Below are 26816 nucleotides of genomic sequence, written 5' to 3'. Positions count from 1 at the left end.
GTCATAAGTTAAACAAGCAGTAGTACTTTATTTTCTAGGAATGAGAAAGGGTAGCAGAAATACAGATTATTTCAGTCAATTCATTGATTTTTAACTAAAGACAAGTAAAGTCAGTTAGTGGTAGTTTCATCTTACACAAAGGATTTAAAAATTAAACTATACTGTTTGAGTAGAAGGGAAAATTTCAAAGAAAGGAACATAAAGAGAGATGCTGGCAGCTCTGCTGCACTATTGTGCAGAAGACTTAGTTTAAAATTGAATTGTGCTTCCCCTGACATCGGAGATCAGGTACATCATAAGGGTGACAGCTGGCTAGCACACTAACTTCCTAAAGGAAAATGCTAACTACATTTCTCTTAGAGGCCAAAGGAATAGAATTATAGAAGCTTTCAAGCAAACTGGGGAGGCAGAGTACAATCATTTAAAATAAGACAAAAAACATTTCTTACCTAATTTTGTTTCAGAAGACTCTAAGAATGAGCTGGTCTTCTCATACTAAGTAGGTGGTAAATTATTTCCTTACAAGTTGTCAGTAGGAGAGCTGCCCTTTCTTTAGTAGCTTCAGCAGTTTTTTCCACAATATACAAAGGACACCTATAAAATAATTAGATACAGCTTTATCACTGCCACATGGAGAGGGCATAGTCACAACATTAGTTATCTACATTGGCAGTGACAGTACTATCATTAAGTTTGATCCAAGAGATGCTGGAAACACATAAAGACATCCTAAAGTTGGGGCACCTAAGAAAAGCTTATTAACAAGATGATTCATAGATTATAGGCACATGGATAATGGATGCACCTAAGAAAATGCATATTCAAAATATCCCTTTTAATTTCATTGATTTTTCAAATGCACCTAAAGAAACACAGATTAAAGAGAGTAAGGGATGGTTGCACTATATGAAATAAACAACACCTTTTAATACAATTATATTTTTCTTGTCTGATTACAGTTGCCCTATAACTGTTTATTAAAACCATCTTTGGGACTTCCCTGGTGATCCAGTGGTTAAGACTCCACGCTTCCAATGCAGGGGGTTCGGTTTGATCCCTGGTCAGGGAACTAGATCCTCATGTCAGGCTCCCCAGCCTGAGGGTCTGGCATTAGAAGGAGGAGCCCCCAGAGCATTTGGCACTGAAGGACAGTGGGCCTTGAGTGCAGGAGCTCCATAGGACTGGGGTAAACAGAGACTCTACTCTTGGAGGGCACACTCAAAGTCTCATGTGCGAAGAGGCAGCACCACCCTGTAGAGGCCAGAGGAGCAGGAGTGGCACCACCTGCCACCACTCACAGAGCACTTTTCCTGCCGCCGCCCGTGCTGTATGTGCTCCACCTCCCAAAACCCTCTCAATCAAGTGGGCTGCGGTGCCTGTCATCCTCACTTCATACACACACGAAAACAAACAAAAGTTTCATGTGCGCTGGAACCCAAGGCAAAGCAGTGACTTTATACAAGTCTCGGCCAGACATACTTGCAGGTCTTGGAGGGTCTCCTGGGGAGGCAGGGGTCAGCTGTAGCTCATTATTGAGATAAAGACACTGATAGTAGAGGCCCCAGGGAATATTCAGTGTGAGCACTTCTGGAGGTTGCCATTTTGGCAACCTGGCCCCAGCCAACAGCCTGCAGGCTCCAGTGCTGGGATACTTCAGTCCAAACAACCAACAGTGTGGGAACAGAGCCCCACCCATCAGCAGACAGGCTCCCAAAAGTCATCCTGAGCTCACAGCTGCTTCTAAACACATCCCTTGACATGGCCCTGGTCACCAGAGTTACAAGACCTAACTCCACCGACCAGTGGGCAGGCACCTGTCCTGGAAGCCTGCACAAACACCTAGACAAACTTCACCCACCAGGGAGGAGACATCAGAAACAAGAGGAACTACAATCCTGCAGCCTGTAGAATGGAGGCCAAAAACACAGAAAACTAGAGGAAGGGAAGGAAAAGACCTACAAAAACAAATCTAAAACAACAAAATGACAGTGAGACCATATATGTCAATAATTACCTTAAATGTAAATAGATTAAATGCTCCAACCAAAAGACACAGACTGGCTGAATGGATACAAAACCAAGACCCATATATATGTTGTCTTCAAGAGACCCGCTTCATATCTTAGGGACACATGCAGACTGAAAATTAGGAAACAGAAAAAGGTATTACATGCAAATGGAAATCAAAAGAAAGCTGGAGTAGTAACACATTTATCAGACAAAATAGACTTTAAAATAAAGACTGTTACAAAAGACAAAGAAGGACACGACATAATGATAAAGGGATCAATCAAAGAAAAAGATACAACAATTGTAAATATATGTGCACCCAACATAGGAGCACCTCAATATATAAGGCAAACACTAACAGCCATAACAGAAGAAATCGACAGTAACATAAAAAGTAGGGAACTTTAACACTCCACTTACATCAATGGACAGAACATCCAAAAAGAAAATCAATAAGGGAACACAAGCCTTAAAGGATACATTAGACCAGATGGACTTAATTGTTATTTACAGAACACTCCACCCAATAGCAGCAGAATACACATTCTTCTCAAGTACACATGGAACATTCTCCAGGATAGATAACATGCTGGGCCACAAAGCAAGCCTCAGTAAATTTAAGAAAACTGAAATCATATCAAGCAACTTTTCCTACCACAATGCTATGGGATTAGAAATCAACTACAAGAAAAAAAAACAAAACAAAACTAAAAAACACAAACACATAGAGGTTAAACAATATGTTACTAACCAACCAATGGATCATTCAGTAAATCAAAGAGGAAATTAAAATACCTAGAGACAAATGAAAGAGAAAGCATGATGATCCAAAATGTAGGGTACACAGCAAAAGCAGTTCTAAGAGGGAAGTTTACAGCAATACAATCTTACCTCAGGAAACAAGAAAAATCTCAAACAACCAAACCTTACACCTAAAGCAACTAGGGAAAGAAGAACAAATGAAACGCAAAGTTAGTAGGAGGAAAGAAATCATAAAGATCAGAGAAGAAATAAATGAAATAAAGATGAAGAAAACAATAGAAAAGATTGATAAAATTAAAAGCTGGTTCTGTGAAAAGATAAACAAAATTTATAAACCTTAGCCCCTTTAGCCAGACTCATCAAGAGAAAAAGGGAGAGGGCTCAAATCAATAAAATTAGAAATGAAAAAGAAGTTACAACTGACACCACAAACAATGATATGCCATTAAAATGGACACCCTAGAAGAAATGGACAAATTCTTAGAAAGGTACAATCTTCTAAGATTCAACCTGGAAGAAACAGAAAATATGAACAGACCAATCACAAGTAATGAAATTGAAATTGTGATGAAAAAACTTGCAACAAACCAAAGTCCAGGACCAGATGGCTACACAGACGAATTCTATCAAACATTCAAAGAGTTAGCACCTATCCTTCTCAAACTATTCCAAAAAATTGCAGAGGAAGGAACACTTTTCAACTCATTCTATGAGGCCACCATCATTCTAATACAAAAACCAGACAAAGATACCACAAAATAAGAAAATTATAGGCCAATATCACTGATGAACATAGACACAAAAATCCTCAACAAAACACTAGCAAACTGAATCCAACAATATATTAAAAGGATACACCATGATCAAGTGGGATTTATTCCAGGGATGCAAGGATTTTTTAATATATACAAATCAATCAGTGTGGTACACCACATTAACAAATTGAAAAATGAAAACCATATGATAATCTCAATAGAAGCGGAAAAACCTTTTGACAAAATTCAACACCCTCAACAGAAAGTGGGCATAGAGAGAAACTACCTCAACATAATAAAGGGCATTTATGACAAACATTATACTCAACAATGAAAAGCTGAAAGACAGGAACAAGACAAGGATGTCCACTCTCACCACTTTTATTCAACATAGTTTTGGAAGTCCTAGCCATGGCAATCAGAGAAGAAAAAGAAATTAAAGGAATCCAAATTGGAAAAGAAGAAGTAAAACCAGCACTGTTTGCAGATGACATGATTCTATACATAGAAAATCCTAAATATGCTACCAGAAAACTACTAGAACTCATCAGTGAGTTTGCTAAAGTTGCAGGCTACAAAATTAATATACAGAAATCTCTTGCATTTCTATACACTAACAACAAATATCAGAAAGAGAAATTAAACTCCCAATTACTATCAAATCAAAAAGAATAAAATACCTGTGAATAAATCTACAAAAGGAGGCAAAAGACCTGTACTCTGTAAACTATAAGATAAAAGAAACTGAAGACGACACAAGCAGATGGAAAGGTATACCACGTTCTTGGATTGGAAGAATCAATATTGTCAAAATGACTATATTACCCAAGGCAATCTACACATTCAGTGCCATCCCTATCAAGTTACCAATGGCACTTTTCACAGAACTAGAACAAAATATTTTACACTTTGTATGGAAACACAGAAGACCCCAAATAGCTAAAGCAATCCTGAGAAAGAAAAACAGAGGTGGAGGAATCAGGTTCCCTGACCTCAGACTATACTAAGCTACAGTAATCAAAACAGTATGATACTGGCACAAAAACAGAAATATAGATCAATGGAACAGGATACAAAGCCCAGAAATAAACCCACACACCTATGGTTCATTAGTCTATGACAATGGAGGCAAGAATATACAATGGAGAAAAGACAGTCTCTTCAACAAGTGGTGCTGGGAAAACTGGACAACTGCATGTAGAAGAATGAAATTAGAACATTCTTTAACACCATACACAAAAATAAATTCAAAATGGATTAAAGACCTAAATGTAAGACTGGATACTATAAAACTCAGAGGAAATATAGGCAGACCACACTTTGACATAAATCATAGCAATATCCTTTTGGATCTACCTCCTAGAGTAATGAAAATAAAAACAAAAATAAACAAATGGGACCTAATTAAACTTAAAAGCTTATGCTCAGCAAAGGAAACCATAAACAAAATGAAAAGACAACCCACAGAATGGGAGAAAATATTTGCAAATGAAGCAATCAACAAGGGACTAATCTCCAAAATCTACAAACAGCTCATGCTGCTCAATATAAAAAAAAAAAAAAAAACCAAACAACCCAATCAAAAAATGAGCAGATCTAAATAGACATTTCTACAAAGACATACAGGTGGCTGAAAAGCACATGAAAACATGCTCAACATCTGTAATTATTAGCAAAATGCAAATCAAAACTACAATGAAGTATCATGTCACACAAGTCAGAATGGCTATCATCAAAAAGTCTACAAACAATAAATGCTGGAGAGGGTGTGGAGATAAGGGAACCCTCCTACACTGTTGGTGGGAATGTAAATTGGTACAACCACTATGGAGAACTATATGGAGGTTCCTTAAAAAACTTAAAATAGAACTACCACATGGTTCAGCAATCCCACTACTGGGCATATATCCAGACAAACTCTAATTCAAAAAGATACATGCACCCCCTATGCTCATAGCAGCACTATTAGCAATAATCAAGACATGGAAGCCACACTGGCAGAGGAATGGATAAAGAAGATGTGGTACATATATACAATGGAATGTTACTGAGCCATAAAAAAAAATGAAATAATGTCATTTGCAACAACATGGTTGGACCTAGAGATTATCATACTAAGTGAAGTAAGTCAGAAAGAGAAAGGCAAATACCATATGATGTCACTTATATGTGGAATCTAAAAAAATGTTACAAATTAACTTATTTACAAAACAGAAAGAGACTCACAGACTTCAAAAATAAATTTACAGTTACCAAAGGGGAATGGTAGTGGGGGAGAGGGAAAAAATTAGGAGTTTAGGATTAACATATACACACTACTATATATAAAATAGAAAAATAGGAAAGGTAGCATGGGTGCCCCAAAGAAAAGTCTGCCTCATTCTGGCCTTTAGCTGACTTCCAGCATAATGACAGTAACCCACCTATTCACTCTAAAGCAAACTGTACCAGTCAAATTGGTGCAATCCAAATATGCTTTCTAGGCACCTTTTTAATTTTCTTGTTTCTAATATGAATGCACAGCCAAGGACTATTGGGCATTTGAAGAAAAAGATTATTTTTCACATTTCAATTGCTGTAAAACAAAAATTTGCACCCAAAGAAAATGGAGGTAAGTCAATTAATAGAACATGTAAATTTTGCATCATCCTAAGAGAGTAATGAAAAAAATGTATACATAGTACAAGACCAGAAGCAGGACTTCCAGCTATAGCTGAGTACAATCAGCAAATCCTCTTCCAAAAAAGAAACTACAGACCTAGACAAAATTGACAAATACAACCATTTTAGTCACCTAGAAATAGACCAAAGGAAGATGATAATTTGAGAAAACTATTAATCTTTAGGTAAGAAAATTAGGACCATGTGGTATTCTAGCCCACAGCTATTTTTATCAACATCAACCACAACTCAGTGAGTACTCCAGAGTGGGGAAGATTGTTAGAACCAGAAACATTTCTGCTGTGGTCAAAGCGGGCTCACTGGTTCTTGAGTGGTGGGTGATGCCCACCTCCAGCAGTGTTTCAGTGTAAATGATGGCCTTAGAAAAGTGAGCAAGCAAGGAAAGTCAACAGCTCTATTAGTCCAAGGGTGTGTTCACACTTGGGGCAAGCATATTTTTGGTTATGGCTGAGTATATGCAATGGAGGCCTGAGAGGAACAAAGCTAGCCACACATTCCTGAGGCTGAACAATCACATGTACAGTGGAAATGTGAAAGAGCTCAGCAGAAAGCAAAAGCTGGGCACACGTGAAAACAATATAAACTTTAAATGTATTCCGCTATTAATACAGAGATCCATGAGCAGATGAACGATGACTCACTGACTTGAAGTGTTTGCGCACATCCACAGTCCAACCATTGGCTTACTGTTGAAACTTCACAGACACAGAGGCAATTCCTAGGAAGCCAAATGTAAAACTCATAACAAGAATCTCAAAAAAAAAAAAAAAGAAGAAGAATAAATACATCAATGGCCACCTATCACAAGGGAGGTAGATGTCACTGATTTGATTGACACAAATAACTAAACAAAGAAACAAGCAAATTAACAAAGCAACAACAGGGAGAAAAAAAATCAGAATCCAGAATTGCTACATATATGATCTCAAATATCCAGTTTTCAACAAGAAATTATGAGACATGCAAAGAAATAGGGAAAAAGCAGCCAATACAAACTGAGTATCCCTAGATGTTGAATTTAAACAGTGACTTTAAAGCAGATATTATAAACATATTCAATGAACCAAAGGTGACCATATGTAAAGAATAAAAGGAAAGCAAGGCAATGAGGAATAAAAAAATAGAGTTTCTCAATCAGGAGAAGAAATTTTTAAAAAGAACCGAATGGAAATTTTGGACTTGAAAAGTGTATTAAATGGAAAGTCAGTAACAGGAACTTGACAGCAGATTCAAGATGACCTGAAGAAAGAATTAATGAATTTAAAATAGATGAATATAAATTACCCAGTCTGAAGAACAGAGAGAAAAAAATCATTTTTTAAAAATGAACAAAGACTCAGACATTTTGGGTAATCATAACCATATCAAAAAGCGAAGAGTATCCCAGAAGGAATGGAGACAGAAACAGGGACATAAAAAAAATATGAAGAAATAAGGGGTAAAAACATACCAAATTTGATGAAAAACATTCCTCTATTCATCAAAGAAGTTCAACAGACCCCAATGCAGGACAAATATAAAGAGATGGCTATTTAGACATAACATAATCAAACTATTGATGGACAAAGACAAAGAGAAAATCTTAAAAGCAGCAAAAGAAAAGTAAATCATCACATATAGGTGAGCATCAATGAAACAATGGAGGACAGAAGTCAGTGGAATGAGAAATTCAAAATGCTGAAAGAAAAAACTGTCCACTAATTATCCTATATTGATAATAACTGCCTTTAATTTGAAGGCAAAATAAGAGCCATCACTTTTAAAACTGAATATGAAATAAAGATTGAGAATTTGTTGCTAGCAGACCTGTCTTAAAAAAACATTAAGGAAAATCCTTCAAGCTGAGAGGAAATGACACCAGATGATAACTTAAATCCAGCGTAAGAAATAAAGAGCTCCAGAAATGGTAAATATGTGGGCTAATATAAAAGACTATAAAATATTATCTCATTTCTTTTAATTGAACTCTTTAAAAGACATAGATTGAATAAAGCAATAACTATAATAATGCACTGTTTATTTTAAAACATGTAGAGATGTAATACATATGACAATAATAGCAGAAAGGGAAGGAAGGAATAAAACTATGCTGGAACAAAATTTCTATATTTTATCAAAATTAAGTTGGTATTAACTGGTTGCATTAAGCTGGTTATGGTAAATTAAGATGTAGATTATATTCTCTAGTGCAAACACTAAGAAAATAACTTTTTAAAAGGTAAATTTTCACTAGAAATTAAAATATGAATACATTAAAATTATTTATCTAATGCAAAAGAAGGAAACCAAGGTAGAAGAAAGAAATAAAAAAGACAAGAGTCATATAAAAACAAAGCAATATGGAAAATGTAAACCTGATCATGTCAGTAAGTACATTACATGTGAAAGATCTGAACACCTCAATTAAAAGGCAGAATTGTTAAGATCAGATAAAAAAGCAAGATGCAACCATGTCATCTTTAAGAGACATATTTTACATTCAAAGATAGTAAATAGATTAAAAGTTAAAAGATGTGGTGATGACCTAGAGGGGTGAAATAGGGAGGAGGGGAGGGAGGCTTGAGAGGGAGGGGATATGGGGATATATGTGTAAATACAGCCAATTCACTTTGTTGTACAGAGGAAACTGCACAACATTGTAAAACAATTATACTCCAATAAAGATCTGAGGGGAAAAAAAAGTTAAAAGATGGAAAAGATATGCTATGCAAAAGTAACCATAATAGAGCTGGAGTTACTATACTAACATTAGACAAGATAGGCTTCAAGAAATAGTATTTGAGAAAAACAAATATAAAAGGATCAACACATCAGAAAGATATAATATTTACAAATATATATGCACCTAAAATAGGGCCCTGGGACTTCCCTGGTGGTCCAGTGGGTAAGAATCTGCGCTCTCAAAGCATGGGGCCCAGGTTTGATCCCTGGTCAGGGAACTACATCCCACATGCATGCCGCAACTTTGAGTTTGCATGCCACAACTAAGAAGCCCACATGCCACAACTAAGAACCCTGCATGCTGCAACTAAGAAGTCCACATGCCACAATGAAGATCTTGTGTGCCGCAACTAGGACCTGGCACAGCCTAAATAAATAAATAAATAAATAAATATTTAAAACAAAAAACAAAAAACAGAGCCTCAAAGTCAATGGAGCAAAAAATGGCAGAATTGAAAGAAGCTAACTAAGGATTATAATTAGATATTTCAGTCCTCTGCACTCAATAGTTGATGGGATTAAACAGAAAATCAGCAAGAGTACAGATCTGAATACTGTCAACCTATTCAACCTAACTTCCATATACAGACTACTTCACTCAATGATGGCAGAATACACATTGTTTTCCAAATGCCAAGACAATTTTTCAAAAATAGATCATATTCCAGGTCATAAAACAAGTCTGAATAATATAAAAGTAATGAGATCATAAAAATTATGTCCTAAGAGTAAAACAGAATTAAATAAAAAATCAATAGCATTAAAAAATCTTGGAAAACTCCCAATATTTGAAAGTTAAAGAACACACTTAAATAACAAGTCAAAAAAGGAATCACAGGGGATATTAGAAAATATTTTTTATTGAATGATGGTGAAAACACAATATGTCACATTTTATGGGATACACAAAAAGCTGTAGAAGGAAATCTATAGCTTTAAACACATATCAAAAAAGAAAGGTCTCAAATAATTACCTTAAGATTCAAGCTCAGGACACTAGAGAAAGAAGAGCAAACCACATACAAAGCAAGGAGAAGAAAGGCAAGATAAAATATTATAGCAGAAATAAATAATACAGAAAAGAGAAAGGCAATAGACAATAAAAGCAAAAGTTGGTTTTTGAAACTATTAACAAAATTGCAAACACTAGACTGATCAAGGTAAAAAGAAAAAGGGCACAAATTACCAAAATAATGAATGAAAAAGATATCACTACTGGTCGTACAGAAATCAAAAAAACTAGAAGATAGCACAGTGAACAACTTTATGCCAAAAAAGTAGACACACAGATGAAATGGACACATTTTTAGACATAAATGACCAAAACCAAATCAAGAAAAAATGTAAAAACTTAACAGACCTAAAATAAGTAAAGAAATTGAATTAGCCATTCAAAATATTCCCACAAGGAAAAGCAAAGATCCAAGGTCTTCACTGGTAAGTTCTATAAGACAAAGAAATAAAATAATACCAACATTTTACAAACTCTTTTAGAAAACAGAGGAAAGAAATCTCCCTAACTCACTCTATGATGACAGTATTACCCTGAAAACAAAGCCAAACAAACACATCAGAAGAAAATAAAACTGCAGACTATATGCCTATATTAAAAAAGAAAGATCTAAAATCAATACCATAACTTTCAACCTTAAGAAACTAGAAAAAGAAGAGCAAACTAAACCTAAAGCAAGCAGAAGGAAGAAAATAATAAAGATTAGACTGGAAATAAATAGAATAGAAAAAATAGAGAAAATCAATGAAACTAAAGTTTTTTTGAAAGGATGAACAAAATTGATGAAGCCTTAGCTAGACACACACACACACACACACACACACACACACACACACACACGCGCGCGCGCGCACACAAAAGGGAGGTAAAACTGAAATTACTAAAATTAGGAATGAAAGGAGTAACACTATTACTGACCTTACAGAAATAAAGAGATTACAAGGGGATACAATAAACAGTTGTACATCATCAAATTTTATAATCTAGATGAAACAGACAAATTCCTGAAAAGACACAAAGTACTAAAATGACTGGAAAGTAAAAAACATGAAAAGACCTGTAACAAGAAAGCATTAATGATCAAAAACTTTCTCAAAAAGGCAAGCCCAGATCAGATGGTTTCATTGGTGAATTCTACCAAAAACAAACACCGATTCTTCACAATTTCTCCCAAAAAACAGAAAAGGAGGAAACAACTCATTTTCTAAGGCCAGTTATTACCTTGATACTAAAACCAGACAAAAACATTACAAGAAAAGAAAACCATAGACCAATATCCCTTATGAATATATAGGTTAAAATACTCAACAAAATATTAACAAATTGAACTCAGCAACATATAAAAAGCATTTTACACCATGACTAAGTGGCATTCATCCCAGGAATGTAAGGTTGAATCAACACAGGACAATGAACCAATGTAATATACCTCATTAACCGAATATAGGACAAAAGCTACTTGATCTAAACAGGTGCAGAGAAGAATGTGTCAAAGTCCAACATCCTTTCATGATAAAAAACACTCCACAAACTAGAAGAGAATTTCATCAACTTGATAAAAGACATCCACAGAAAACCCACAGCTAACTTCATACTCAATAGTGAAAGACCGAAAGCTTTGCCCTTAAGATCAGGAACAAGTGTGTCCATTTTTTATCACTTCTGTTCAACATTGTACTGGAAGTTCTAGCCAGGACAATTGGGTAAGAAAAGTAAATAAAAGGCATCCAGACTGGAAAGGAAGGTGTAAAACTGTCTCTACTTTTAGATGACACGATCTTGTATATAGAAAATCCTAAGGAATTCCGAAACAAACCAAAAACTCAAACTATTGGAGCTAATAAATACGTACAACAAAGTTTGCAGAAAATAAGGTTAATACAAATTATATTTTATATGCTAGCAATTAACAATTTTAAAATTCAATAAGGAAAGAAATTCCATGTACAACAGCATCAAATAGAATAAAATATTTAGGAAAACATTTAACAAAAGAAGTGCAAGACCTATCCACTGAAAACTGCAAAACATCATTGGAAGAAACTGAATTAGATTTAAATACATGAAAAGTCCACTGTTTATTGATTGAAAGATTTAATATTGTTAAAGTGGCAATACTTCCCAAATTAATCTATAGATTCAATGCAATGTCTATCAAAATCCCAGCTGCCTATTTTGCAGATATTAACTGATCTTAAAATTCATATGGAAATGCAAGGGACAGCCAAAAAAAATCTTCAAAAAGAACGGAGTTAGAGAACTCATATTTCCTACTTTTCAAAACTTACTACAGAGCTACAGTAATCAAGACTGTGTGATAGGATTGGCATAAAGACAGACATGTAATCAATGGAATAGAACCGAGAGTACAAAAATAAACCCATATAATGTTTAATTGATTTTTGATGAGACTTTCAAGAAAATTCAACAAGGAAAGATTAGTCTTTTCAAGAAAAGTTGCTGAGACAACTGAATACCAACATGCAAAAGAATGAAGTTGAACTCCATCTAGAGATATATAAAAATTAACTCAAAATTGATCAGACCTAAACACAAGTGCTAAAATATGCACATTTTTTAGAAGAAATCATAGGTGTAAAATCAAGAACATGTGTGCTTCAAAGAACATCAATAAAGTGAAAAAATAACCTACAGAGTGGGAGAAAATATTTGTAAATCAAATATCTGATAAGGAGACAGTAACTCAGAATCCATAAAGAACTATTACAGCTCACCAATAAAATGAGTAATTTGATTTAAAAATGACAAAGGATTTGAATACACAGATGTCCAAAGGAGATGGACAAATGGGCAGTAAGTACATGAAATGATGCTGAGCATCATTAATTATTATATAAATTACAATTGAGGCCACATAAGATGCCACTTCACAGCACACTAGAATGGCTATAATCAAATGGCTGTTTTGAGGAGGATGTGGAAAAACTGAAACCATCATACAAGGCTAGTGGGATTGTAAAGGTCTCCCTCCTCTACCCCTCTCAGTGGAGTATTTCCTTTGCATTTTGCATTTTGTAAGTATTGCTGTGATCTCTCCCACTAGACTGAAGCATTTGAAGACTAGAATTAGGTCTCTTTCCCTCACTTGAGTATATCAGAGCAACAGTCATTCTGTGCTATCTGCAATCACTGATTTGTTTACCTCTCTCAACCAGGAGATTATAATCCTCTAAAACAGAGACTGTGCTTTCTTTGTTTTTGCATCCTAGTACCTAGCCTAGTAGTTGATACACTGGAAGTACAAAGGAAAAAGTTAAATAAGAGATTCCAAAGTGTGGTACACAGATCCCATGTGGGGACCCAATATTCTTCCAGAAGGTTTACAAGGTAAAAACTATTTTCACAGTAATAAGACATTATAAGCCATTTCACTAGGTTGATATTTGTACTAAAAACAAAAACAATGCCCTAGCACAAATTATAATCCCCAAATTGTATCAGTTGTACTAGTTTTTTGTTGCTATTGTAATAAGTTGCCACAAATTTATTGTCATAAAACCACACATATTTATTATCTTACAATTCTCTAGGTTAAAGACCATTTCAGTGTCTCACTATGCTAAATTCACAGAGCTGCATTCCTTTCTGGAGGCTCTGAAGAGAATGTAGTTTCCTTGCATATTTCAGCTTCTAGAGGCTGCTCTCATTCCTTGGCTGGTGGCCCACTTCCCCCATTTTCTAGCTAGCTATGTGAGTCCTTTTCATATTTCATCACTGAATTACTCTTCTGCCTCACTCTTTCACTTTTGAGAATCTTTGTAACTACACAGCACCCATTTGGATAATCCAGGATGATCTCACTATTTCAAAGTAAACTGATTAGCAAATTTAAATCTCCTTTGCTATGTAACATAACATATTCACAGGTTCTAGGGATTATGATGTAGGCATTCTGGGGGGGGGGGGAGGGGGCATTCTCCTGCCTACCACTGTAGTCATATTTTTCACCATTACACAGTTAAAATAAAAAATAATGGCAGGTTCATTTATGCATACTAATATCCCTGATGAGGCACTAAAAATTAGTAATTTTATTAACTCAACCTCTGAATATACCACACATTTTCTCAAAATTAATCAAATTGAGCTGTCATTTGAAGGAAAATATTAGACGGTATTTGTTGCCAATGATAAAACTAGAGCTTTCAAAGCAAAAACAAAAATCTTAGAAAATTCATATATCCTCAGATGGACAGTTTCACAATATTTTAAGATTTTCCTGAGGAGATTACTGATGATATTAACAAATGGGATTTTTTGATATTGTATAATGAAGTATATTAAGACTCTGAAGTTGAGCATACCTCAGTGAATCAATATTTTCCCTATGCCCAGTGCATTACGTAACAAAAGCATGCGTTTGTAAAAGATTCATTCAAAGTGCAAGATACACCAAGCGATTTTAAAGTAAGAGTACAAAAGTTCATTGATAAGATTTCAGATTCCACATTGCAATTAAACTTTAAGAAACTACCACTTGTTAAGTTTTGGTGTAAGATCAAAGAAAAATATTCACAATTATCTCAAAAGGCCATTAAATACTCCTTTCTTTTTCAACTGTATGTCTGTATGAGGTTAGATTTTGTTCACTTACTTTGACCAGAAAACAACATATCACAAGAGAATGAATGCAGAAGCAGATCTGAGAATTCAGTACTATTCTATTAAGTCAGACATTAAAGAGACTGCCACACTTCCACTATAACTTTTGTTTTGAAAAATAGTTATTTTTAATGCTATTTATGTTAACATGTAATGGCTTTTTAATTAAATTATTTCTTAAATACTCAATTTTAATTTATAGTATAACAAATATTAATAGATATAATCACACACATAAAAACTCTTTGAGGTCATCAGTAATTTTTAAGGGTGAAACCAAAAGTTTCAGAACTGCTGAGTCAGGTAATTGAGAAAGACACAGAAAGATCACGACCAGTGAAGTTAATCAAAAGAATGAGTGCAGACAGCCTCAATGATAACAGGGTACCTAAGGCAACAGAGAAACAGGGTCTCCATTTACAAACAGCTCCACTTCCAAACTCTTTCCCAGTCAAATCTCTAAATAGCAAAGGACTGAACTCACCACAGAGAAGCTAAATTGCCCATAGGCACTTTTGAGGGTAGTGGTGGAGAAATTTTCCCTTCTTCCCTTTAGGCTCTTTGGCTGGTCTGATAATTAAATTGAAGACAGATAACAACAGAGAAACAAATTTAATTTTGTATGTTGTACAGGAACTCCATAACAATGAGACCCAAGGGCAAGTCGGACAGTTGAAGTTGATTTGCCATCCTGAGCTAAGGAATGGGATATAGGGTCTGGAGCTTCAAAGGGGAGGAGGGTAATTCATAGAATGACAAGGAGACAATCTGCCCTGCCATACAGATAAGTCATTCAGATAAAAGTTATCTCTGGTAGTAGCTCCCTTCTTGGAACAAGCCTAAATACTTTTAGGTATTTAAGGGAGAGGTAAAAGTTCTTCTTGAGTCTGCTGAGTCTTGATTACCTTCAGCTCAAAATAATCCACATGCCACAGTGGCACATTTTGGGTCAGCCTATTCTGCTCCCCTTCAGGATGAATATTTGCTAGAAAATGAAATTAATGATGTATTTTTAAAAAATCATAAAGGAATAAATTATCATATGATTAAACACAGAACTTACATTTTAAAAATGAAAATATTTGGAGAGCTGAAGTCTAAAAAGCAAGGAAAATGGGTAAACAATGTCATGACAATGAAGTACAGAAAAATATTCACTGGCATTAGTAAAAATTAAGACTTTACCAGTATAATGCTCCTCAAAAAGAACTCCCATCACTCAGTTTAAAGTAGGTAAACTCCAGAATTAAACTGTTGAATCAGCTGTTTCCCATAGGGAAAATAAACAGTAAATTCAGGTGGTATGGCATGGCTGCTGACTGCTAAAAACTAACTGCAGCTATACATCCTTTCTGACACTCAACGGCCACAGTCAGGGAAAGGCTCTTCCCAATAAATCTTAGCAAAAAATAATGAAAATGACAGAAAAGGACTATCATATTAACCAACTGGAAAACAGAGTAATTATGTGCCCTAAGTACTATAAACAAGAAGCCTTTTCCTGGGGATGATACAAAAGAACCCTAAGTTTAGATTCTTAAAACCTAGCTTCTGGTTCAAGTCACATGTTTCCTGAAATATCTGGGCAAGTTAAATCACCTCTTTAGCCCTCATTTCCTCTTGTAAGATAAGGAAGCTAGTCTAAATCCCTTGCTTTAAAATTCAAATCCTTTGATTCACAGTAACAAACACATTTAATACCCAAATCCTAAAGCCATACATAACTGAAAAGTGCAGACTAGTATTCACCAATTGATGGGTCATGACCTGCCATTTGCACAGTACTGAACTGATTGATGGTTACAATTCCTCATTAAAAACAACCAAAGAGGGAAGGGGCTAGGTGGGTGGAGACAGACAAAAATATAATCCCTTGATCTGTTTGACCAGAGATATCTTTGGTAAAATAGGGGAGTAAAATTTTCCTTTACTTTTTAGGTTCATTTGGCAGATCTATTAATTAAATTAACATAAAGCAGATTAGCAGAAGAAAACAAACTTAATTGCATACATAAGGGAGCTCCAATAACACTATGAGACCCAAGAGCAAGTCAGGCAGTTGAGGTTTATATGCCATCCTGAGCCAGGAATGGGATAGGAGCCTGGAGCTTCAAAGCGGAGGAGGGTAATTCACAGGACACAGAAGAGCAGAAGTTTGGTAAGTAGTCATTTGCCCTGCCATACATTCAGGTAAAAGTTCTCTCTGGTAATAGCTCCCTTCCTGATACACGCCCCCTATCTAAATTCTTTCAGGTAGTTAAGGGAGAGGTAAAAGTTTTTCTTGAGTCTTCTGGATCAAGATTGCCTTGACTCAAAATACTCCACATGCTAAAGTGGCATATTTTGGGGTCATATATTTTGCCTCCCTTCAGTAAGAAGAAAATGAACATTCAAGTTTTGGTTAATATTCACACTATGGATATTAACATTACTCAGCTGTTTAAGATTGTCACATTTATTGGCTATCTGAATTTAGAAATTTAGACAGTTTGTGTTTAATCACCTAATGTCAAAAAATCAGTTGCTTAGCTAATGTTTATATTTTTCAACTGTAATTTGGAACAGATCTCTGTTCCAAACTGTTCTCTGGCTAACAAAACTGTATTATAAGATATAAGAAGTTGTTAGTCTATGAACATGTGCCTCAAATGTTAATGTCAATACTTGGCAGCAGGGACTGTACTTTTCTTAGGGGAGGTGGGGATAGGCAGTAAAAACTGAAATTTAAACACACGTGTAAATTATAGCATGTGACAACTGTTAATTATCTTTGCTAATAAGCAACATATATTGAGTACTGTGGCGACAAGAGATTCCTCTATCTGATGACTTTGGCTCTTCGATTCCCCGTGAGCTGTTTGAAGCTTTCTTAGAAGAGTGCAGAGCTTTTAGATTCTTCTTACCCTCCTCTCCTTCCTTCCCTCCTACTCTCCTGCACAAGTTGTCAGACCTCCACTGAGGCATGATGGTACTTCCCTCCTATTGTAGCTCCCTCTCCTTTATCCTTCACAGGCAGTTTCCCCAATAAATCTCTTGTACATTTAGTCCCTTCTTTGCATCTGCTTCTCTGGGAATTTGAGCAAAGTACATGCCTAGCCACCATATTAAACTCTAGACATCATTATTTCATTTAGTCTTCACAAAAGCCTTATTACTGTTACGTTATTACTATTCCCATTTTATAAATAAGGAAACAGAGTAGAAAAGTAACTTTCCCAGCATGAGGCAACTAGTGATAGACAGAGCTGGGATTTGAACTCAAGTCTGTTTACTTTCATGGTTGGAGCTGCAGACCTTATGTTAAAGCAATTAGATTTTATGAAATAACAACAAAAGCTAGACAGATCCCTAAGAAAAATTTTCTGATGCCTCTGTGTGCTTTCAGACATTATCACATTTAATCCCAATAAATCCATGAAGTTGATATTACCATTTTACAGATGAAATTGGGGCTCAAAGAATTTAAGTAACTTCCTCAAGATCAAATTATGTAAGTTCATTAGTTTGAGCTTACGCTGGTCTTCTCTGAATTCAGCTGTTTACCATTATACTGATTTGCCTAATTAATCAAATGACAATTGTGTCCTTTTTTGATTTTTTAGTTTTAGATAATTTGTCCTGAGAACTTTATTCAGCAAAGAATCCCCCAAGTGATTTAAACAGCTATGTATGTTCATTCTCTCTCTATGGGGAGGGGGGTGTGTGTCTACATGTATGTTATAGATAAAACACTAGCAATTTAAGATATTTTTTGAGCTGCCTCATGTCTATTTGTATTTTAACCAAAATTTATAGGGAAATAGTTGGAGCACTGTTTTAAAAACATGCCTCCAATAACATATAAGCAATTGAGGCTGGAAAGCAGTATTCTCTGCCCACTTTCTGAAACTTTTTAATATAATTTAATTATGCTGATTTTTGCTTTCGCTTCCTGACCCAACAGAGCCTTTGATTTCACCACTCAAAAACTTCCCTTAACCAGAATCACCTGATGAGGTGAGTCAGCAGTCTACAGACTCAATACTTCTAACGACCAAACCCTGGTGTTTTACTAGCCTTTAAAAGGACACAGCCCAGCAGTAGTAGGCAGAACCGGGTGTTGAGCAGCCAGGCAGCAGCTCAGCAGTATTCAAACCCTGGAAGGGAGGTGGTTTGTTTGTTTGCTTTGTTTTTCTGTAGAGAAGGCATTGTGGAAGGATGTGGAGCAGAAAGGAGTGATCTTGGGTACCCAGGCACAGGCAGGTCAGGAAATCTAGGTCGATCCAGATATGACCACACCATGGGTGGGATGGTCCTGGAGCCTCTCCTGGGAGGGGAAAGTCAAGGATTCCCTACCTAGTCTGCCCTGTGGCTTCAGATGGGGAAACTCTGGCTCAAAAATGGGTAGGTGGTTACCCAGCATCATAGATATTAGGAAGGGGCAGGAGTCAGGGAGGATACAGGAAGGAGGGGTGGGAAGACCTCATAGTGCTAGATTGCACCCCCACCTTACTCCCAGAAGCCTGCTGCCATCACAGCTGTGTGCCAGTGCCCAGCACCTGCCCCGTCGGAGCAATACGTGTGTAGACAAGCCCTCATGTAGTCAGAACTGTGTGCCTGTCGACCAGTCCCCACGTGAGTCCCCTTAAGGTGGAGGCCCAGAAACTGGGCCACACGACCTCTCAGAGCCCCTTCCTACTTCTGGGTGAGGCTGAGTGGTAAGTCACAGCTCACTGTTCACTAGGATGGAGAAGGATACTCCCAAGCCAGGAGGGGACTTGGCTGGGGTTGGGGTTCAGTGAGTAGGTGCTTGGTTGGGTCTGGAGTGGGATTATGTGCAATTTTTCTTTCTTTTTTTTCTTTTTGGCATATTTGTATATTCTTACATTTCTGTAACAAATGGATATTATTTCCATAGCAAAGAAATCAAATGCCAATCCCATCCTGGTTATACACAAGAATCATTACTCATTGTGGAAAGCCTAACATCTTTAAGATGACCACAGTTACCCAGAGCTTGCCCTGAACTCAGCTTTTTTACCTTTTATAATTAGTCTTCACCCATCCCATATATCTAATATGTACTCACTAATCTCTTCTGATACCTTTGCATCCTCCAATGGAACATTGTTCCCTCTTGCCCCCCTGCCAAAATCCTCACCATCCTTTAAGGCCCAAACTCAGCATTATTTTATTTTTTTTAAATATTTATTTATTTGGCTGTGCCAGGTCTTTAACTGTATCATGTGAGATCTTTAGTTCTGGCATGTGGTATCTACTTCCCTGACCAGGGATAGAATCCAGGTCCCCTGTGTGGAGTCTTAACCACTGGACCACCAGAGAAGTCTCAGCATTACCTTCTTTTTTTTTTTTTAAGCTCTTTATTGGAATATAATTGCTTTACACTTTCGTACCAACTTTTGAGGTACACCAAAGTGAATCAGCTGTATTTAGACATATATCCCCATATCCCCTCGCTCCCGTGACTCCCTCCAACCCTCCCTGTCCTGGCCCTCTAAGGCATCACCCATCATCATGTTGATCTCCCTTTGTTATACAGCAACTTCCCACTAGCTATCTATGTTACAGTTGGTAGTGTATATATGTCTATGCTACTCTCTTGCTTCGTCCCAGCTTCCCCTTCGCCCCCCCCCCCATGCCCCCCAACCCTGTGTCCTCCAGTCCATTCTCTGCATCTGCATCCTTATTCTTGCCCTGTCACTGGGTTCATCAGTACCATTTTTTTTTTTTTTTTTTTTTTTTTAGATTCCATATATATGAGTTAGCATACAGTATTTGTTTTTCTCTTTCTGGCTTACTTCACTCTGTATGACAGACTCTAGGTCTATCCACCTCACCTCATTACATATAGCTCCATTTCATTCCTTTTTATGGCTGAGTAATATTCCACTGCATATATGTGCCACATCTTCTTTATCCATTCATCTGTTAATGGGCATTTAGGTTGCTTCCATGTCCTGGCTATTGTAAATAGTGCTGTAATCAGCATTACCTTCTTTATAAAGTCTTTCCTCATCTGTTCTATTGGAAGCAAAATTTATTTTCTCTATGTTCCAATTGTTTGCTGTTCAATGGTTGTATGTAAATTGTCAGTCATACAATAACTTTGTGTATATAACTTGATCTTTGTAGATTATAAGTGAAGATTCTTTACCTTTTGGCTAACCTATAAAATATTTTTACATTCCCCAATCCTCTGTTATCATCAAAAGATGGGAGGCAGGGGGAAGAGAATCAACATTTATTTAATGCCTACTGTCAGGTAGGGTGTTTGAAGCTATCTCACTTAACCCTCACAGCACTCTTCTGTATCCATTTTATGTATGAAAACAAGCTCATAAAGAATCAGCGACTTAAAAACAAGAAAAAAGAAAAAAGAAAAAAGAATCAGTGACTTAGGGTCATAAACTGGCAAAAATATGGCTGAGATTTTTTAACTCTGGTCTTATTCTTTGCATTAGGAAAACAATTAGACATCTATCAATGTAGAAGACACCAATAAATACATGTCAAGCTTCACTCACAAAGATTTTCTAGCATATTAAAACTGCTACATTCACATAATACTTGGGAACCAACTAAAGTCAGAGGATTTTTGAGCTAGAAGGGACTTTATAGATCATTTAATCCAACTCTTATGTTATAGATAAGATAGATGATCCTCAGAGAAATAAATTTCCCCTGCGTATATACCCAGTTAGCAGATGAGCCAGGATTAAAATCCAATTGGAGGCAGTATAGCAAAAGTGGTTAATACTATGGCCTTTGGAGTCAGCATTGGTTCAAATCACAGCTCTGGTACTTAGTCACTGTGTGTAACCTAGGAAGATTTACAAAGCTTATCTTTGTTTTCTCATGCCTAAAAGGAGGATGATAATACTTACCCTATAGTGCTGTGAGGATTAAATGTAACACTGCACAGCACAAAGTAAGCAATAACAAACATTATGTATTCTCTTGTCTCATTCTCTGCTCTTCTTTGCAGGATACCACATTGCCTTTTATGGATGAGTGGTGCAGTGGACATTACATTTCAGGGCCAAAGTAAGTAGCAATAAATAAATGTGCATTTATTTGGTAAGTCCCTTTAAAAAAAAAACACATGTACAAATACTTCTCTGTGGATAAATAATACTTTCAAAAGGAATTGTTCATTCAAAAAATATCTATTGAGCCCCTACTACATTCCAGGCACAGTGCTAGATGCTGAGTATGAGGTGAACAAAATAGATACAATCTCAACCTTCATAAGCACTGAAATTTGATTAAAAAAAAATCACTGAGATCCACCTGTGGTATATGCAAACCAAATATCTTTCACAGAGAAGTCAATACAATGTAATGGATATTAGTATCTGAAATGAGCTGTACATATATACTTGTGCCTTTTTGTAAAACAAGATATTGTTTAGAAGTTCTATGTTATTTGTAGTACTGGTCATTTCAACTAGATTTTAGTAAATTCCTTGACAATTAAGCTATTTCTATGTCTTTACATAAAATAGAATATTGGAAAGGATAGGTTTAATTAAGCATACTCTCCTAAAATATGTTAATCACCATCTGTCTGAGGGTTACATGAGTGGAATAGAACAGTTTTGCTAGTAATCAGTAAGTAGTCATTCCTTACAGTTCAGCTTCGTGAATTTGTGCTCATTTATTTTCTCTTTCTACATACACACAAATAGACATTGCCTATTAAGAGATAGCTGATACTCTGGTCTTAAAGTCACTAATATACTGATGGTCTCTAGATTGCTTGTATTTGAAATAGGATGATTAAAACCGGCTAAGGATCAATACAGAAAAGAATTTGGATTATTCATATGTCAGAATTACCTTCTGGTAATTCCTTAAATCCCTAACACATTCTTTAATCCTCAACACATTAAGGAATTAATTGCTTAACAAATTCTTTAAATCTCTTTATACTCAAGTTTTGCTATCCATTTGACTTTGGAATGGGATATACTATCCAATTTTACCTGAGAGTGAAAAGAACGATTTTGTTATTTATGAAAGGAAGTATAGAGCAAAGTAAAAAGAGCCTAAGTTTGGAGTCAGGTAGACTGGGTTCAAATCTCAATTGCCATTTAATTGTATAATTTTTAAGAACATCTGAGTCTCAGTATAAAATGTTTGCAAAATAGCGATAATACGATTTTTCTTGTAGAACTGTAATAAATTTAAATAAGATAATAAATGTAAAGTACCTGGCAGACAGTAACTATTTGTGGTTAGTATCAGTGGTTGGCTATATTAATTTGAAAACACATCACAAGTCAAGAGCAATGATTTAAAAAAACAAACAAAAAAAACTGCTTATCTAAAAACTAGTTGCTATATAGAAACATGTACTTCCCTTAAATTATCGATATTTATAATCCTTGCAACTGGAGAAACAAAGGAAAAACTACAAGATTCAATAAAAATGGCAAAATTGGGACCAAATGAGATTTAAAAAGTTTGAATTGTTCATCAACAAGGAGATTAATGCGTTGTCTTAAACATGCTTGCCTTACTCTTGAAAGGTAACAAGACATTTGCCAGATGCATCAAGGTCCTTGAATTGAACATAGTGCACTTTTCTTTATGGTAAAGTTACCCCTAGAACTGTTTGTGGAACTGGCTGTTTTGAAGGAAAAAAAAAAAAAAAAAATCAAGCAGCTGCCTCTTATGGAACAGGTGATTATTTAAATATAAGGTGGTGAATGAAAACTTACCTAAAGAAACTGCATTACTCAAGAGTAAAGAGAAGTCACCAAAAAGAGATTCCCTACATCACATTTTTAAAATCTTCAAATGAATGAGCACCTTCCCTCGCATCACCTCTTCATCGGAAGCAATTTCTCTATAAAGCTATTCTAACTCAGACCTCCATCTAAAATTCTTCTGAATCTTTCGTTATCGAGGAAGCCTTGGAACAGTGCAGAGGCACTCCTTTCTGAAAGCACATCTATTCCTGACCACTCCTTTCCAAAAGGTAAAATGTGTATCTAAAACCCATGCATGAAATTTTCAGCTTGTTCTCATATCTCATTAGCTCACAGCAGCCAGGAAAACAAAGAGCATTCTCACCCAATTCAAACTGCGGCGGTATCGCTAATTCTAAATCAGGAACGACCCCCTCATCCCACTTCCAAAATATAAAAGGTGTGCACTTCAGCCGACTGCCTGCCTCGCAGGCATTGCACCCCAAGATAATGGAAACAGTGCTCAGGTAAAGGATGGTAAAGCAGCTCTTGAAAATCGAGGGTGACCAAACCCTGCCAATGGGAGAGTGTGGACACTCCTTGATCGTTGGTGGAGACTCTGTACCGAACCGAGTCGCAGTAGACGGTGTCTTCGGCCTTGCCCAGGGGCACTTGGGGACGCGAGGTCGAGTTCAAAGTTGGAGATAGATACTGCGAGTGGAGAAGACCGTAAGTTGAAATCTCAAGGCCTTGCCCAGCAGCACAGAGGGTCAAGCGCCACGGGGCTGGATGGAGACTCCCGATTCAACCCTTTCCCGCTAACTTCTGGGTCTGGCCAAGATGCTGCACGGAGCCTCGGGCGGATGGAAATACCAGGACCAGGAGGCAACCCCGAAAAATCACTCACCAGTCTCCCACCTTCGGCGCCGAGCTAGTAGGAGCCTGGCCCGCCAGCCAGCATCAGGCCCTGCATCCTCTGAGGCGACCCTGACGACAGCTCGAGAGCGTCACTAACAACCACCCGGAAGTGGCACAACAGCTTCCGGGGCCACGGAGCGCGCGGCGGGAAATTATTTCCCAGAGCCCGGATTAGCGAAGCAGCCAGTGCTGCAGCGGCAGTCGCCTTTCCTGTTACCGCCGCCGCACGGAGGAAGCAGCCCAGAAACTCCGGCCGGGAAGGTAAAGGGCCTCATCTCGGAAGACAGTGTTTCCTGAGTGTGTGGGGATGTTTCCTCCGTGCCCCCGAAGTTTCTGCGGCTCCCGGCTGTGAGGCTGGGAAGGGGCCGGGGCGAGCGGCAGTGGTGCTTGCCTCTAGCGCTTTCCTCAGCAGCCGTTGGTTCGCTCTCTCCTGACCCGCTGTGCTCGGCTCCTGCTTTGGGTGGGCTGCGGGCGCAGACCCCGCCCCGCTCCGCCCGTGCCGCCGGGGGGTCGGCCCCGAGCGCCTCTGCGGTGCAGGGCTGAGTCGCTTCCCTCGCCTCTTGTTTGCGCAGCTCCACAGCTCGGTCTCCTGCCAGGAAGGCGCTAGGCCACCCGCGTCTCTCGTTTCCATAGAACCGACTGGGACGCCTCTCCCTGAGTCCCAGATTCTTGGCTGCTTTCCATAATTTAGCGTCAGCGCAGGTGGTTGGGATCCCCCAGGCCCACCTTCCTGTGAAGAGGAAGATGCTGTCATTCTTTACTCCCTAGTAGAATTTTAAACATAGCCAAGTGGTAATGAATATCTCTCTGCGGCTGCCGTAGGCCTTGAAACATGCACAGACACACGTTTCCCTAAAGGCGGGGTTGGGGGCTGTGTTCCTGGGGATTATGCTCTCTCAGCTGTTTGAAGGCAGGGAACAAGACGAAGTGGTTATCCTGAGATTTCTTCCGCTCCCAAAGCCTCTGATTAAATATTGACACAAACTTGATCTGCTTTGAGTACTCCATATCAGGATTTGACCCAGAAATTAGTTGGAGCTTGATTTTGGAAGCGTCAAGCTCTTTTTGACGAATGAATATCCTATACCAAAAAAGAAAATAAATTTTCATTGAGGCATTAGGAATGAAAATTTAAACCGAATTTCCAGTGTACGTGTGACAGACTCTGCGCCTTGTAAACTTTTGGGTTTGTTATTACATAATGCCTCATTTCCTAGAAGTACCTATTGATGTGCAAGGTGTTCTCATTTTAGGCAAGTTTGACTAACCAGTATTACAGGTGTTTAGGTGGGTTTTTATAAGGGAGCTGATTTGATTTTGTCTAAGTTAACTCAGAGTATTAATTTAAATGAACTAGGGTGTTTAAATACTTGAATGTATACATTTCTATTGTGAAGACAATTAGCCTTCAGTAATGCAAATATGCTATTAGATGTTTTTTAAATACAGATTTTCTTTTGGCTCATTGACTTAAGTTCAATCATATGATTTAATATTTTCTTGCTTCCCTAAAGCAGAAAGCATAAATTATGTTAAACAGTCTTTGAAAATGTGGTCAAATGTAGGGTTTTCATAATCAGAATTCAAAACTGTTTTGAGATATTATAATTGGTATCCACAGTTTCCACTAATGCCCCCAAAATATTGTTTTTATGAAAACTGATAGTATAACTTTATTATCTAGACAGTATTTGCCTCTAAGATAGTCTTTTTACTGTTTAAGCAAAACATTTAAAAAATAAAATCAATAATTCCATGCAGGCTCTGAAAAAACAAAGTGAAGAACCCTCTTTCTCAGATATAACTAAAATAGAATATTATGTTACTCTTAACTGACTGCTTAAATATGCTAATAGGAAATAGATAAACTAAAATGTACTAGGTACTGTTTCTTACCTTATAAAGACATCTTACTGCTTAAAAGCGAAAGATCCCTGAAACTTTTAAGTTCACTTAGTTCTTTATCAGAATTACTTTGAAATAAGAAACTTCTGTTATTTTTGATGGAGAAGAAAAGCACATATGAATTAGTCTAGTGGGTCATTAATACCAAGTCTACTTTGAGAGGAAAATAATAAACTTTTTCATAAGAAGAAATAGTATTCTTTAGATTGTTCCTAGAAATGCTTTAAAACTTTAGATATTGTTATTTTTCTGAAATTAATTTGTAATTATGTTTAAATATTTTTGGTGATATTGCTATCTAAATGTCTCCCTTACCCTCACAGGAGATGGCTTTTCATGTGATGTATATTTCTCCTTTATTATCAGAATGTAGATTGCTTTGTAAAATTATAATTGTGTTAAAAGTATTCAACTAAATTCTGAAATTAAAGGCAAAACATATTGTAGAAAAGGCATATAGTTTTTGCAGAAACAGACTTGGCTTTTGAATCTTGGTTTCACCATTTACTAACTATGTACCCTTGAGGTAGTTTCTTAATCTCTCGGATTCCCCATTCTCATCTGTATGAGAATGGCAATTAGCAATTACATTTTCGAGAAGGAAATGAACATATATGAAGTACATGTAGGCCATAAAATCCTGCTTTGTCAATCTTAGACCTTATGCTACTATTAAGTAATATGAAGTTCCTAGGATACTAAAGCAGGTTTGACTTTCGTCCCCCATGACTAACC

At 36.8% G+C, this 26816-nt stretch overlaps 2 protein-coding genes across 9 annotated transcripts in view; one reads left to right on the top strand and one right to left on the bottom strand.

Annotated features, from left to right (window-relative positions):
• KIAA0825 (KIAA0825 ortholog) overlaps positions 1 to 24450 on the bottom strand; it is a 383109-nt gene extending 358659 nt beyond the window's left edge. For all 6 annotated transcript variants that reach the window (XM_057739207.1, XM_057739203.1, XM_057739227.1 and 3 more), the window contains exons 1-2: positions 24166 to 24450; positions 450 to 594 (exon numbers count right to left, since the gene is read on the bottom strand). The gene's annotated coding sequence lies outside the window, so the exon portion shown is untranslated. The remainder of the gene's footprint in view (positions 1 to 449; positions 595 to 24165) is intronic.
• The window catches only part of SLF1 (SMC5-SMC6 complex localization factor 1), a 63581-nt gene continuing 61129 nt past the window's right edge, over positions 24365 to 26816 (top strand). For all 3 annotated transcript variants that reach the window (XM_057739248.1, XM_057739238.1, XM_057739252.1), the window contains exon 1: positions 24365 to 24437. The gene's annotated coding sequence lies outside the window, so the exon portion shown is untranslated. The remainder of the gene's footprint in view (positions 24438 to 26816) is intronic.

The sequence above is a fragment of the Hippopotamus amphibius genome, chromosome 1 (assembly GCF_030028045.1).
Source record: "Hippopotamus amphibius kiboko isolate mHipAmp2 chromosome 1, mHipAmp2.hap2, whole genome shotgun sequence".
Taxonomy (NCBI): Eukaryota; Metazoa; Chordata; class Mammalia; order Artiodactyla; family Hippopotamidae; genus Hippopotamus; species Hippopotamus amphibius.
The sequence above is the reverse complement of the archived record's forward strand: the minus strand, read 5'-3'. Positions and strand labels throughout refer to the sequence as shown.